The sequence below is a fragment of the Manis javanica genome, chromosome 16 (assembly GCF_040802235.1).
Source record: "Manis javanica isolate MJ-LG chromosome 16, MJ_LKY, whole genome shotgun sequence".
Lineage (NCBI taxonomy): Eukaryota > Metazoa > Chordata > Mammalia > Pholidota > Manidae > Manis > Manis javanica.
Genome location: NC_133171.1, coordinates 47,455,912 through 47,470,060, shown reverse-complemented (window position 1 = coordinate 47,470,060; position 14,149 = coordinate 47,455,912). Strand labels below are relative to the sequence as shown.

Sequence of the window (14,149 nt, the reverse complement as noted above, 5' to 3'; positions counted from 1 at the left end):
CCCACACCCCTTGTATATACCTCTATTCTAAGTTAACATATGGTGTAATAGTCATTGACATGTCTTGTTTGTGAGGTCATATAAATAATTTATGATTTTCTTTCATTTGTATAACCTCAGTATCCTTCTTGGTATCCAGCACAGCAATATTTATTTAGTAGGTGTCAGGACTTCATATATTCACCGTTCTGGGAGGGCATTCTTTCTTGAGAGTGTGGAAAAGCAATGGACCCACCCATGTATATACACACATGAGTAGTCTCAGCCTGGGTGAGGCTGTCGGTAAAGGCCTAAAGGCTGAGTCAGAAATACCTGAGTGGACTCTCCCTTCAAATCTGGAGCCCTGGCACTGCACTCCTGAAAACTGGGAGATGGAGAACTGACTGAAAGTCACTCTAGAATGCAGGATGGCACCACAGAAGAGTATGTGTCTTCTCCCATTTGGGGTCTTAGGATTCTTTTTAGATAGTATTTTTATTTTATTTTATATATATATTTTTTGAGACTAAAATGTCGGCTTCACTACAAAGCCAGATTGGAGGATAGGGTATGGTTATGAAGGGAAACAGGCTTGCTAATACTCTCCTGTTTTGAACTACCTTCCAAAATGCCATCCTCCACTCCTTCTGGGATAGAGGTTGTTGTGTTTTGCTTACACGTGCTGGGGAAAAGACCAGAACACACACACTCCACAGGCCAGGTTACTGACCTCTGGCCCAAGCAGAAGTGAATTCAGAAAGCTCAGCCTGTGGGGAGAGCATGTGCAGTAGTCCCTCTTATCCGTGGTTTCAGCTACCCGAGGTCAGCCACGGCCTGGAAGCAGATGATCCTTGAAGGTCAGTAGTAGCCTAACATGGCAATGCCTACGTCGTTCGCCTTGCTTCATCTCATCACGCAGGCATTTTATCAGCTCACATCATCACAAGCAGGGTGAGTACAGTACAATAAGATATTCTGAAAGAGAGACAACGTTCACATAACTTTTATTATAGTATATTGTTATAATTGTTCTATTTTGTTATTAGTTATTGTTGTTAATCTCTTACTGTGCCTAGTTTGTAAATTAGGCTTTATCATAGGTATGAATGTATGTATAGGGCAAAACATGGAGTTTGATACTATCCATGGTTCAGGCATCCACGGGGGGCCTTGTAATGTAGCCCCTGTGGATAAGGGGGCCTACTGTACAAAGACATGAACTTCTATGCTCGTAATCTGCTACTCTGCATTCTTTATAGTCCTTCTCACTTTCTTTTCCTGGTTTGGATCACTGAGAGGTCGGAGTATTTAAACATTTCCCCGTAGTCTTGCCTTCTTACAATATGAAGAATGCAGCCTCTGAGCCAGTTGAGGAATGTGGGCTGCAAAGTGTGGACCCTGTTTCATGTTTGATACCATCGTATTTTGAAACTTTCTACACAGAGTCTCAATGTGATGGCTGAAATTATCATTGGCAGAACTATGCATGATTCCAAATGTGAAAATTTGGGCCCCAGGTTGCAGTAAAAGCAATCAGTCCTGACTGCTATTTTCAGAGTTCAAATATCCCAATGGGCAAATCTGATAACATGATTTGAAAGGCCTTAATGGCAGAGAACAGGTTTTTATGTTAGACCAACCAAACATCATCTGTTTTTTAGCAGCCACCTTCAATGTCTTGCCTCAGAGGAGGGTGTCCTATAGGAATGTTAAGCCACGTGGCAGGGTTCCTCAGAGAAGGCAGCTTTGTCTGGCACCCCTAAATCATGGCATACAGGAAGCTGCTACTTTATTCTCCCAGACACAAGGCTGAGGATTGTAAGAATGTGGTGGGAAAGGGGGAGATCTCCAGGTTTAATTCAGAAGGAACAAAACACAGGGCCTCTACCAGCCTCACCCCCTCACGATACACTCCCAGCTTGGGCAGAAACAGGAAGTAGGTGCGGGAAACACAAAGCCCTGTGAACTTGACCATGGTACCATTTTCTGGGTTCTGTGGAGTAAGTTGACCTTATCAGGCTGAGACTCAGCTTCTCCTTCCAGCTGCCTTAGGTTAATATTGTCCTGGGCCCAAAAGGTCTCCAGTCCCTTTGCCTGGGGTCCCACTCTGTTGACAGTCCCTGTGCTGTTATTGTGGCCAATTGTCAAGTAAATTGCTCTCCTGGGCTCTTAGCGGACTGGGTGAGAGTGTGTATGACTCAGTGCGGCCTCTCCCCACTTGCAGAGAAACAGCTCAAAGCAAATAGTCTGTGACAGTGAGTTAGTGATGTTAGTTTCACTAGAGAATATATTGTGGAAGGTGCAGTGAATAGCATTTTGCGAACCTTTTAAGACTAATTTTTGTGTCATGAAAGAAAGGGGAAGTTAGAGTAAATAGACTGAGACTCAGATGATTTATTTCTCAGTTTAGACTTGTGTGTTTCATTCATTTCTGGGACATTTCTTCTCTTCTATCCGCCTTTGGGGATCAACATTGAAAGACGACTGAGTCATCGTTTGGTTACGTCTTCTTTTCTGTATTTAATCCTTTAACGTAAAGAGGATTAGGCAAGAGGATTAAGAAAAATTAAACAAGATTCATTACTGAATTATTAAAAATTAAGCTCTGGTTTAAAACACCTAAGAAGAGATGTATACACAATGGAAGGGACATAAAACTTATTCAAGCACAAGAGATGTTATCCATTTGCCTTTTCCATAAGAATAAATCATTAACAATAATAATATGCTCAAACGATAATCCAGGAAGAGACCCCGCTGACTCACTTCTGGGGAGTATAGACTTAGCAAAGTAACTCTAGTCCTGAGGTGGGTTAACCTGGTATTTCTCCTCATCTGCCATATGGCCAGGCCTTTTTACCCAGTGAGGCAGCCAGCGTTTCCAACTGCTACACCATCAAATAAATGCTCATAGGTTTGTAAAGTCCTAGATTCTACTCCAGGGTGGGGCTGCGGTAAGACACTGAAAACTAGCCAAGTTCTTCTTCATTTCTAGTGACAGACTTGGCCTCCAAGGTCAGCTTCCCAATCTAGTCATGTCTCCTAGTCTTTATGTGTGAGAAAAAAAAGTAAAGATCCAGGGAAAAATCTGGAAAAAATCAAATTAGGTTTTCCTTAAAGAATTTCTAAAAAATAATAATAATTTTAGATTATAGAAAGATGAATAACATGTTGAAGAAGAGATGGTCATGTATTGTTTATTCAGTTTTATTCCTCCCTGGATATTTCTTAAAACCACAAAAAAAAGTTTCTGTAGAGCCAGCTCAGTCTCAGAAGATTACACTTCCAAACAGAGACAGACCAAGACTCTCGAAAGACAAACTACATTTGCTTTCTGAGCTGCTGTGACTTTCACGAGGAGTTATTGCATTTCCTTTGGGGGTTTTGTGCTGTTGTGTTTAGTTTAGAGCCAGGGTTTGTAACTGCCTGGGAGGAGCATGGATGGCCCAGTGGGGGTCTGTGAGCCCCATGAACCTGTAGCAATATTTTCATTATATGCACATGGGTTGGGGGAATATGGAAGATTCAAAGCCCTCATTATGTTTTCAGAGGAGTCCATGAGCTCCAAAGTGAAGGCCCCTGTTCCAAGGATGGAGCATTTGTATGCCTTCTGGTTTAACTGCAGAACCCACATCTTAAATACAGGTGATATTGTTATCCCCAGTGTACAGATGAGGAAATAGGCTGCCAGGGTAACCTCTCCAAGGTCATACAGCTGGTAGATGGTGAAGGCAGGTTAGAAACCCAGATCTGACCTCACAATCTGAGTATCTCATTAGTGCAAAATGCTCTGTCTACATTTCACAGGTTTCAAATAATAAGATCTGGAATTTGTTAGGGCTTTTCCAGCTTTCCCTCATCTGTATAGCAGCATCCCTGACAGGTGACCCAGTTCTGTTGGAACCCTTCCAGGGATTGGAGCTTCCTAGCTCAGCAGAGGTGACTCCGTTGTTGGACTTAATGAATGCTTTTTAAGTATTAAAGCCCAATTTACCTTAGGATTGGGTGTTGGCAAGGTGCTTTCAAATGTTATAAAATACAGAACCTCTTCAGGTTTTGTCCAGGACTGGAGTCTGAACTTCTGCGACCTGGAGACCTCTACTTCTCTTCTGCAAATTGGGGCACATGGGGGAAAGGAGACTGTGTTGGAAAATACAGCCATGCACAATCACAAATAATCTAACATGTGAAATGATGGAAAATGCAATCTTCCAAACATATCAGGAGGGAGTGTGCTTTGGAAATGAGAATGAGCTGACAATTTCCATATACAGAAAAATCTTTATTAGCTGATATTGGGGGTCTTTTCTCCTTGAGCTTCTTTTGTAAGAATTATCTTTTTTGTATGTCCTTTACACTTTAGGGATTGAGAAACCTGGAAGGTGAGGGAGGATGTTATCTTAGAGTATTAATGGTTTCTTGTGAGCTCAAGTTCTTTCCTGCTTTTTAAAAGGTCCTCAAGGATAAATGCCTTAAATGCTTTAAAAATGGAAACCATTTAACAGTAATGTTAGTAAATTAGAAAATTTGTTATTATTGCCTGGAAACTATTTGCGTGTGTGTGTGTGTGTGTGTGTGTGTGTGTGTGTGTGTGTGTGTGGTAGCCAATTTCCAAACATGACCCCCAATGGTCCATGTCTCCATGATTCATGCCTTGCAATCTAGACTGGCCCAGCTTCCCTTTAACCAATAAAGTGTGGTGGAGTGATGCTGTGCTGGTTCCAGGCCACCCAAAGCTTCCACTTTTGCACTTTGGGGAGTTCTTTGCTGCCATATGTGAAGTCTAACTTCTCTGCTGGAAAGGCCATGTAGACAGAGAGGCCCCAAGATTATGTGGAAGGAGAAAGAGTCCCAGCTGCCCAAGTATGCCATCTGAGTCCAGCCTTCTAGCCATCTCTGAGATGTAAATGAGCTATCTGGATGTTCCTGCCCAGGCAAGCTCCCAGGTGACCGCAGCCTCAGCTGACATGACACAGAGCAGAAAAACCACCCAGCTGAGCCTAGTCAACCACAGAATCATGAAAGATAATAAAATGGCTGTTATTTTAAGCCCCTAAATTGTGGGGTGGTTTGATAGATAGCCGAAACACTTTTCACTTTCATATATCAAACCTGATTATTTTTGCAAGTAAATAAAGTTAATAACATGTATTATAGCAAAGTAATTAAAAACACTCATCTGTCTTGCAGAACACTCAATCATAAATAAGCTTTAGTAAAACAATATTCAGACCACAAAAAAAGAGCACTTTATACCCACTAGGCTGGCTATAATCGAAAAGATAACAGCAAATGTTGCCAGGCATGTGGAGAAATTGGGACCCTCAAACACTGGTGGTGGAATGGAAAGGGTGCAGTACTTTGGAAGCAGTCTGGAAGTTCCTCTATAATTAGCATATGACCCAGCAATTCCACTACTAGGTATATACCCAAGAGAAATGAAAATAGATGTTCCCACAAACGCTTGTACAGGATTGCTTATAGCAACATTATTCATAATGGCTGAAAAGCAGGAACAACTCAAGTGTCCATCAACTGATGAACGGTTAAATTACACATGGTATTATCTGTACAATGGAATATTATTTCTCAGCGAAAAGGAACGAAGTCCTTGGGCATGCTACAACATACATGGACCTTGAAAATGTTATGCTAAGTGAAAGAAGCCAGTCACAAAGACCACATATTGTATGAGTCTGTTTATATGAAATGTCCAGAATAGGCAAATGAATTGAGACTGAGAGTAGATGAGTACTTGTGCTGGAGAGCAATGGAGACTGACTGCTAATGAGTACAGAATTTCTTTTTGGGGTAATGAAAAGATTCTAAAATTGATTGCATTGATGATTGCAAACTGTCAATACACTGAAAACATTGAACTGAAAATTTTAAATGGGTGAATTGCATGGTATGTAAGTTGTATCTCAATAAAGGTATTTTTTGTTTTTTATTAAAGGCAATATTCTATCAGACTCAAGTCTATTTTGTTTTGATCACTTTGGGCACCAGACTCCTGTCTGTCATCAGATAAAGGTCAATCAACCCAGGTAAGTTAACCATAACAACCCTTAAATGGGCTTTTTGGTGGGGAAGTTTATGGAAACAACACATGAAATGAGAAATGAACATCAGTTTATTATGCAGTTAATATAAAGTAATATTACAGTTAATATTCTTATGTTCTTATCAATAAGGTGAAGATCAGTAGAGAGCTTTGGTCTGAATTCTTATATTCATTGATTGTGGGGTTTGCAAAGTTTTGGGAAATGTTGTGTTCTGACTCTGAAGTGATATTAGGTTGTCAGAATAAAGAAAGGGAAGTGGGAAATACTGCTCCCTCCTCAACTTCCCAGAAAACAAAACAATGTTCATAACTACACTTCCAAGAACCAACAAAAGTACCTGAATTCATTTTTCCATAGCAAGACAACAAATTACAGTCTGACTCTCCCGCAACAGCATGAGAGCACATTTTTTCATTCTCTAATGATAACTATGTGTTGACTTTTATAGGTTTTATATATTTTTGAAAAAAATATGTTTTTGGAAAAAGTATGCTCTCTTTGTTAGGTGCAGTTCCATACATATCCATTAACTCAAGTTAGTTAGTTGTGCATTTATGTCCTCAGTAGCCTTACTAGTGTTTTAGCTACCTAATTTCTAATTAAAATAATAAAGAACTACTTAATGACAAACTAAAATCTGTCAGATCCCCTGTTGGGCTCTGAGGATTCAGTCCTGAACAGGACACACTTCTCGCTCTCAAGGAGCTCAAGGTCGATAACACATGTCTCAATATACAAGGATGTGAGATCTGCAATGTCTTGTATTTATAAGTTTGCATTTACTTTGAATTTATGTTTTTGATTTATATGTATGTTTTTAAATTTATAGCTTTGCCTTTTTTATCTGTCATTTTTAAAAGATGCAATGTTAAAATCTTCCACTACAGTCTTGAAACCATCAAATCCTCCTTTAGATCTGTCAAGGTTTGCTTTATATTAGATTCTGAGGTTCCACTGTTAGGTGTGCAGTGGTTCAGGCTTTTTATAATTTCCGGATGAACTCTCTTTTATCTCCAGTGATGGCTAATCTGCTGTTCACACCATCCACTGAAAATGTGTCCCAGGCATGGCTGTTTTCATCTCTAGAGATTTAATTTGGATTTTTTAAATATCTTTGACATCTCTACTTAACATACACAATTTTTCTCTACCATCTTAAATTTAAGGAACATAGTTGCAATAACTTTTAATGTTCTTTTCTACTAATTCTGTCATCTGTGCTATTTTGGATGAAGTGTTTTATTGATAGGCCTTTCTCCTTATTTTGGGTCATAGTTTCCTGCTTCTTTGCATGCCTGGTAAGTTTTGATTGGTTTGCAGACGTTGTGAGTTTTACTGTGTTAGATGCTGATGTTTTGTATTTCTGTAAATATTCTTGAGCTTTGTTCTGGGACATAGTTACATTACTTGGAAAAGTTTGATCCCTTTAAGTCCTTTTTATTTTTAAGCTTTATTTGGTGGGATTTGAGTAGTAGTCTTTAGGGCTGATTTTTTTGCCCCACTACTGAGGCAACACCCTCTGATCATTTGGTGCCCCGTGAATTATAAGATTTTCTGCTGTGATAGGACCCCAGCTATTCTTAGCCCTGTGTCATCTGCCTGGATTGTTCCCTCTGTTCTTTTTGGGGCCATTCCTTCTCTGATTTTGGGTAGGTTCTTCATACTCACATGCTAATGAGCGCTCAGCTGAAGGCTTGAGGGCAAGCCTGTGCAGATAGATTTCTGGAACTGTCTGTCTGAGGGCAACTCTACCCCCACCCCCAGTACTGTGTCTGCGAACTCTAGCAGCTTTGGCTCCTTCAGGCTCTCAGATTTATCTTTCAGCTCAGAAAGACTCAAGGTCTGCCTGTCTGTTCTATGGCCTGGAAACTCTCCAGTCACTAAAGCTGGCACAAATAATGGGGTTCAATAATTTGTTTTCCTTCTGAGGGGTCACTGTGTAATGTCCAAAGTGTGAAAAATCATGGTCTCGGGTATTCTGTCCTGTTTATTCGTTGTTTCAGGTGAGAGCTGGGAACTGAAGTCTACTTAATTTCTAGTAATGTTTTTGCCTTGGTATGTTTTTTTGTCTGATGTTGATATTGCCACACCAGCTTCCTTCCACTAGTATTGCCAAGGTGTATTTGCTTCCATCTCTTTACTTTGAACCTTCTTGTATCATTATGAGTCAGGTTTGTCTCTTTAAAAAAAATGTAATCATTGGAAAAATGCTAGTCTGAGCATTTTTGTCTTTTAACTGTTGGGTTTAATCGTTTAAATTTATTGAGATTAGTAATCTCTTTAGATTTATTTCTATTTCCCATTTTTGTACTTTTCCTTATCATGTTTTGTTTTTCCTTTTATTGCTTTCTATTAATGAAGTTTTTCGCTTTTGCTCCCTCTTTTTATTTCTACAGGCTTGGAAGTTATGTATTCTATTTTTACTCTTTTAGGGATTACACTTAGAGTTTTGAATATGCATTCTTGACATAATAAAATACAAAGTTAATTGTGTCACTGTCCTTCTAAAAAATACAAGGTCTTAAAATGATTTAATTCCTTTTTCCCCTGTCCCCCATTCCATCTCACTAGTGCCTAAAATGTATTCCCACCTTGTTTTAAACATCCCCATATGAGTTACAATTTTTAGAAATTGAAGTATAGTTGACATACAATATTATAATAGTTTCAGTGTACAACATAGTGATTGGATATTTATATACATTATGAAATTCTCACCAAGATAACTGTAGTTACTATCTGATCTGTCACCCTACAAAATTATTACAATATTATTGGCTGTATTCCCTATGCTGTACTTTTCACTGCTGTGACGTATTTATTTTATAGCCAGAAGTTTGTATCTCTTAATACCCATTTTTTTGCCCATTCCTTCTTTGCATCCCCTTGGGCAACCACCAGTTTTTTCTCCATAACAAATTAGTAATATTTTGTAGTCAGTGTTTTGTTTATTAGGTTTTAGATTACCAACCTGCTGCTCACCACTGCTTCTTGCATATCCTTTTCCTTCAACTACCATCTTATTGAAGAACGTCCTTCTGAAGTTCTTTTACGGAGGGTCAGTGAGAAGTGAACTTTTTCACTATTTAGTTGTCTAAAAATGTCTTTATTTTATTCTGTGCTCAGTCTAGAAATACTATTTAGGTGAATTTAGAACTCCAGGTTGACAGTTTCCCTTAATTCACTGAAGATAGTGTTTCATTTTTTTTCCTGACTTTTGTTATTCCTGATGAGAAGTCTGTTCTAGGTAATTATTGTTCTTTTGTAGAAGATTTGTCTTTCCAAGTTGGTTGGATTTATCTCTTTGTATTGTTCTGCAGGTGTGATGGTGTGTCCAGGTGCAGATTTTTATTTATTCTGTTCAAGACTCAAATTGCAACTTCATTGAAAAGACTCATTATGTCTAACACTGGCCTGCACCACCGGAATCCCTCTTCAGGACTGAAGGAACGAGTAGCCAGCCAAGACGCGAGGACCTGGGGGTGCTGCCAGCAGACAATGTTCAGATGTCAGTTCTCTCTAGGCATTGTTCTCAGCTGAATAGTCCTGCTTTGCCCACCAGGTCACAGCCCTTCCTGATGGCAGCCTGCATCCAGTGATGGGTCAGTGCAGGGGTACAAAGCGCCAGCCCTCTGTCTCAACATGGGACAATTCTAAAGGGCCATCTAAGCTTCACAGCTCCCCATGGTAGGATGATCAATTCACCCAGATGTGCTAGAGACTCGTGTCCCTGAAACCCCTCAATTTTACATCCTAAGACATCCCTCAATCCTGGGCACGCCAGGGCAATTATTCCCCCTTCTCATGAAGCTGGCTGAAGACTTTGCTGAGATGGCGTCGCAGCTCACCTCCTCCTTCTGCCGGGTCCTGCTTCCATCCCTCCCACTGCTATTGGTCCCAAGAGCTCCCCGTGATAAGCTTCTTGCACACTAATCTCTGTCTCAGTCTACTTCCCAGGGAACCCAACCTGCAACAGTAATGTCTTTCTAAATTTAATTATAGAAAATGCTTAGATATTTTCTTTTTAAATATTGCCTTTTCACATTCTCTGTTCTTTCCTTCGGGGACATCCACTAAATGCATATGGAATCCCTTTATTATATCCTCTGTTTCTCCTAATCACTGTTTTTATTTTCCATCTTTCTCTCTCCCTGTAAGTTTGGTCTGATTTGCTGTTTAACCCATCTATTGACTTCTACACCTTAATAACTCCCTTCATTTGGCTTTGAAGACACATACTCTTCTGGTTTTCTTCTGTATTTCTGGCTCTGTTTCAGCCTGTTTCTTGCTTCTTCTTCATTATCCCCACTTCTAAATGAAGTCCTGGGGCTCAGTTCTCAAACCTCTTCTCTTTTTCACAATCTAAACCACTTTCCAGATGAAGTCATCAGTCTTGTGATTACAAATACTATAAATATACTGATAACTTCCAGAGCTCGGATGTCTCCCCTAAACTTCCGAGAGCTTGCTGTGAGGTATCTCCACTTAGAAATTTAAAAAATGAGCACCTGCTTTTCATTCCCAAACTCTGCAGTTTTCCTGTCTTCGTTAATGGTAACTGTTATCAGTGTTTAGGCTAAAATCCTTGAAGTCATCTTTAAATATTTCTTCTCTTTCCCTCATACTGCACATACTATAGATCCTGTGGATTTTTTTAATTAAGGTATCATTGATATACAATCTTATGAAGGTTTCACATGAGCAACATTGTAGTTACAACATTCACCCACGTTATCAAGTCCTCCCCACCCACAGCCCATTGCAGTCACTGTCCATCAGCATAGTAAGATGCTACAGAGTCACTATTTGCCTTCCCTGTGCAATACTGCCTGCCCAGTGACCCACCTACATTATGTGTGCTAATTATAATGCCCCTCAATCCCTTCACCCTCCCTTGCTACCCACACAACTCCTTCCCTTTGGTAACTGGTAGTCCCTCTTGGAGTCTGTGAGTCTGCTGCTACTTTGTTTCTTCAGTTTTGCTTTGCTGTTACACTCCAGAAATGAGTGAAATCATTTGGTATTAGTCTTTCTCCTCCTGGCTTATTTCACTGAGTATAATACCCTCTAGCTCCATCCATGTTGTTGCAAATGGTAGGATTTGTTTTCTTCTTATGGGTGAATAATATTCCATTGTGTATATGTACCACATCTTGTTTATCCATTCATCTACTGATGGACACTTAGGTTGCTTCAATATCTTGGTTATTGTAAATAGTGCTGCAATAATTATAGGGGTGTATATATCTTTTTGAATCAGGGATCTTGTTTTTTTTGAGGAGTAAATTCCTAGGAGTGGAATTACTGGGTTGAATGGTATTTTTTTTTTTAATTTTAGAAGTTTAAAAAAATTAAAAACTATTTTTGTTTTCTTTGAGGGAACCTCCATATTGCTTTCCACAATGGTTGAACTAATTTACATGCCCACCAACAGTGTAGGAGGGTTCCCCTTTCTCCACATCCTTGCCAGCATTTGTTGTTTCTTGTCTTTTGAGTAGTGGCCATTCTAATGGGTGTGAAGTGATATCTCATTGTGGTTTTGATTTGCATTTCCCTAATGTTTATGCTATGTATTATATTTATTATCTATCTTCATCATTAAAATGTAAACTCTATTAGGACAAGGCTTTTTGTCTATTTTGTTCACTGCAGTGTTCCTAGAGCTTTGAACTATGTCTGGCACATAATATAAACTCAATAAATATTTGTTGAATGAATGAATGAAAATGAGTGATTCTACTTCTCATTTCTAGAAAATTGACTTGGTTCTTTCTTCAAATCTGCCTGTCCTTATTTAATAGTGTCCTGTTGCTTTCATCTATAGTGATGAGTAGCATATACTCTGGAACTACACTGTTTGGGTTCAAATCCCAGCTCTGCCACTCTAATGGCTGTGTGACCATGGGCAAATTTCCTAACATCTCATGTGTAAAAGGGAGGAAGTAATAATGCCTACTTCACAAGGATTTTGTGAAGATTGAATGAATTAATACTCTGTGAAGTCTTTCAAACAGTGTTATGTAAGTACTAGCCATCTTTATTATTATCACCTCCGTCTTTTTAAATCTGCACTTATTACTTACAGTACCTTCCAGATTTTTTACTATTATGACTTTTGAGGAGACAACAGTTTTTCTGTTTCTTGTACATGCCAACTTTCTACTGATAAATCCGCATCAGTCACAGGCCAGGAGGGAGGCTGTAGTCTGACCATGTGAGAGTGGTTGATACAATGCAGTCAGGCAGGTCCCTCCAGGGGAACTGGTGGAATGTTGTTCCACAGAAGGGAGGAGGGGAGCATCTTTGGTGAGGTTCAGGTCCCGTTGAAGGATTCTGAGGGTTCTAAGGGAAGTGGCATCAATTCTGGATTGGTTGCTGATACAGAGGGGAATTCGGAGTGGGGATCAACCAGGGATTGGGTGCTGGCATGAAGGGAGGGGGCTTAGCAGTTGGGTACCCCAGCAAAGAAGGGTATGGCAATGGCAAAGTTGGCTGGGACTTTGGTAGGAAAGTGGTAGTCACTCAAAGAGGGGTCGTTATGGTGTTTGAAAGCTGCTGTTGACCTTGGGAGAAACAGTATTCCCTGCTAACTTTGTAGCTTGATTAGTGTCCAGACTAATTAACTTCCCGGCCTCTTTTGGCAGGGATGCTTTTTGGTGTTTGGTTTTTGTTTTTTTTCCTGCCAGTCTAAGCTACTTTTCACTCTTTAAATTCCAGACAGGATTTTACTTTTTACCAGCATGGAAGGATATTTGTAATTTTTGTTGTGAACTTACCTTGAGCAGGGGCTGCTTCTTCCTAGGGGAGTCCCTGAAGCTCTGGCCAGGGCCGTCATCTCCGTGGAGCAGATTCACATTTGCTTCTGCCAGAGTGCTAAGTACCTCAGTGGCTCTAAGCCAGTTTTTATGTTAGATTTTCACCTTGGGATTTGCACCACACAGGTAGCTTAATTTAGACCCCCACTCTTGCACATGTGATAGGCCTAGGGTTAGATTTCTGGTGGATGACATTTTCACTCCATGACTAAGAACTTAGACAAATGGTGAGCTTCCTGGCTAATTCCTGGGGATGGTGTACAGTTTTTCTAACTCCATTTCAAAGGAAAGAGTTCAAGGCCTTAGATTTTTTTTTTCATTTATTTGTTTATTTTCTTGATTTTTTTTTTTGAGAGGGCATCGCTCATATTTATTGATCAAATGGTTGTTAACAACAATAAAATTCTGTATAGGGGAGTCAATGCTCAATGTCAATCGTTAATCCATCTCAAGCCTAATTCTCGTCAGTCTCCAATCTTCTGAAGCATAACGAACAAGTTCTTACATGGTGAACGAATTCTTACATAGTGAATAAGTTCTTACATGGTGAACAGTGCAAGGGCAGTCATCACAGAAACTTTTGGTTTTGATCACACATTATGAACTATAAACAATCAGGTCAAATATGAATATTTGTCTGATTTTTATACTTGATTTATATGTGGATCCCACATTTCTACCTTTATTATTATTATTATTATTATTTTTAATAAAATGCTGAAGTGGTAGGTAGATGCAAGATAAAGGTAGAAAACATAGTTTAGTGATGTAAGAGAGCAATTGTAGATGATCAGTTGTATGCCTGTAGACTATGTGCTAATCCGAGCTAGACAAGGGCAATAAAACATCCACGGATGCAGAAGATTTCTCTCAAAACAGGGGGGGTGAGGTTCTAAGCTTCACCACTGTTGATCCCCAATTTCTCACCTGATGGCCCCCCTGCGACTGTGCCTGTCTTAGGTTGTTCCTCCCTTGAGGAATCTTACCCGTCTCTGGCTAACCAGTCATCTTCCGGGGCCATACAGGGAGATGTAAAGTTGGTAAGTGAGAGAGAAGCCATATTGTTTGAAAAGGTTAACTTTTTACTTCTTTGCAGATTTATGCCCTGTGGCTTCTATGCCCAGCATTTGTCTTGAGGTATCTTTACCACCTGGAGGAATTATGATACTCGGTAAATTCGATATGAGGCACGAATTCTATTTAAGGTTTGTAATTAGGAAGGAAGAAGAAAAGCTATAGAGGTAGCAGATGGAAGAAAACATGGGAGGATTGATTATTTCTTTGACATAC

At 39.7% G+C, this 14,149-nt stretch overlaps 1 long non-coding RNA gene across 1 annotated transcript; it reads left to right on the top strand.

Annotated features, from left to right (window-relative positions):
* The first annotated feature begins 347 nt into the window (after positions 1-347).
* Positions 348-11,724, top strand: LOC118970172 (uncharacterized). The gene is made up of 3 exons (XR_005057967.2): positions 348-930; positions 5,936-6,026; positions 9,365-11,724. It is a non-coding gene; the product is annotated as an uncharacterized lncRNA (long non-coding RNA).
* The last annotated feature ends 2,425 nt before the right edge of the window (positions 11,725-14,149 follow it).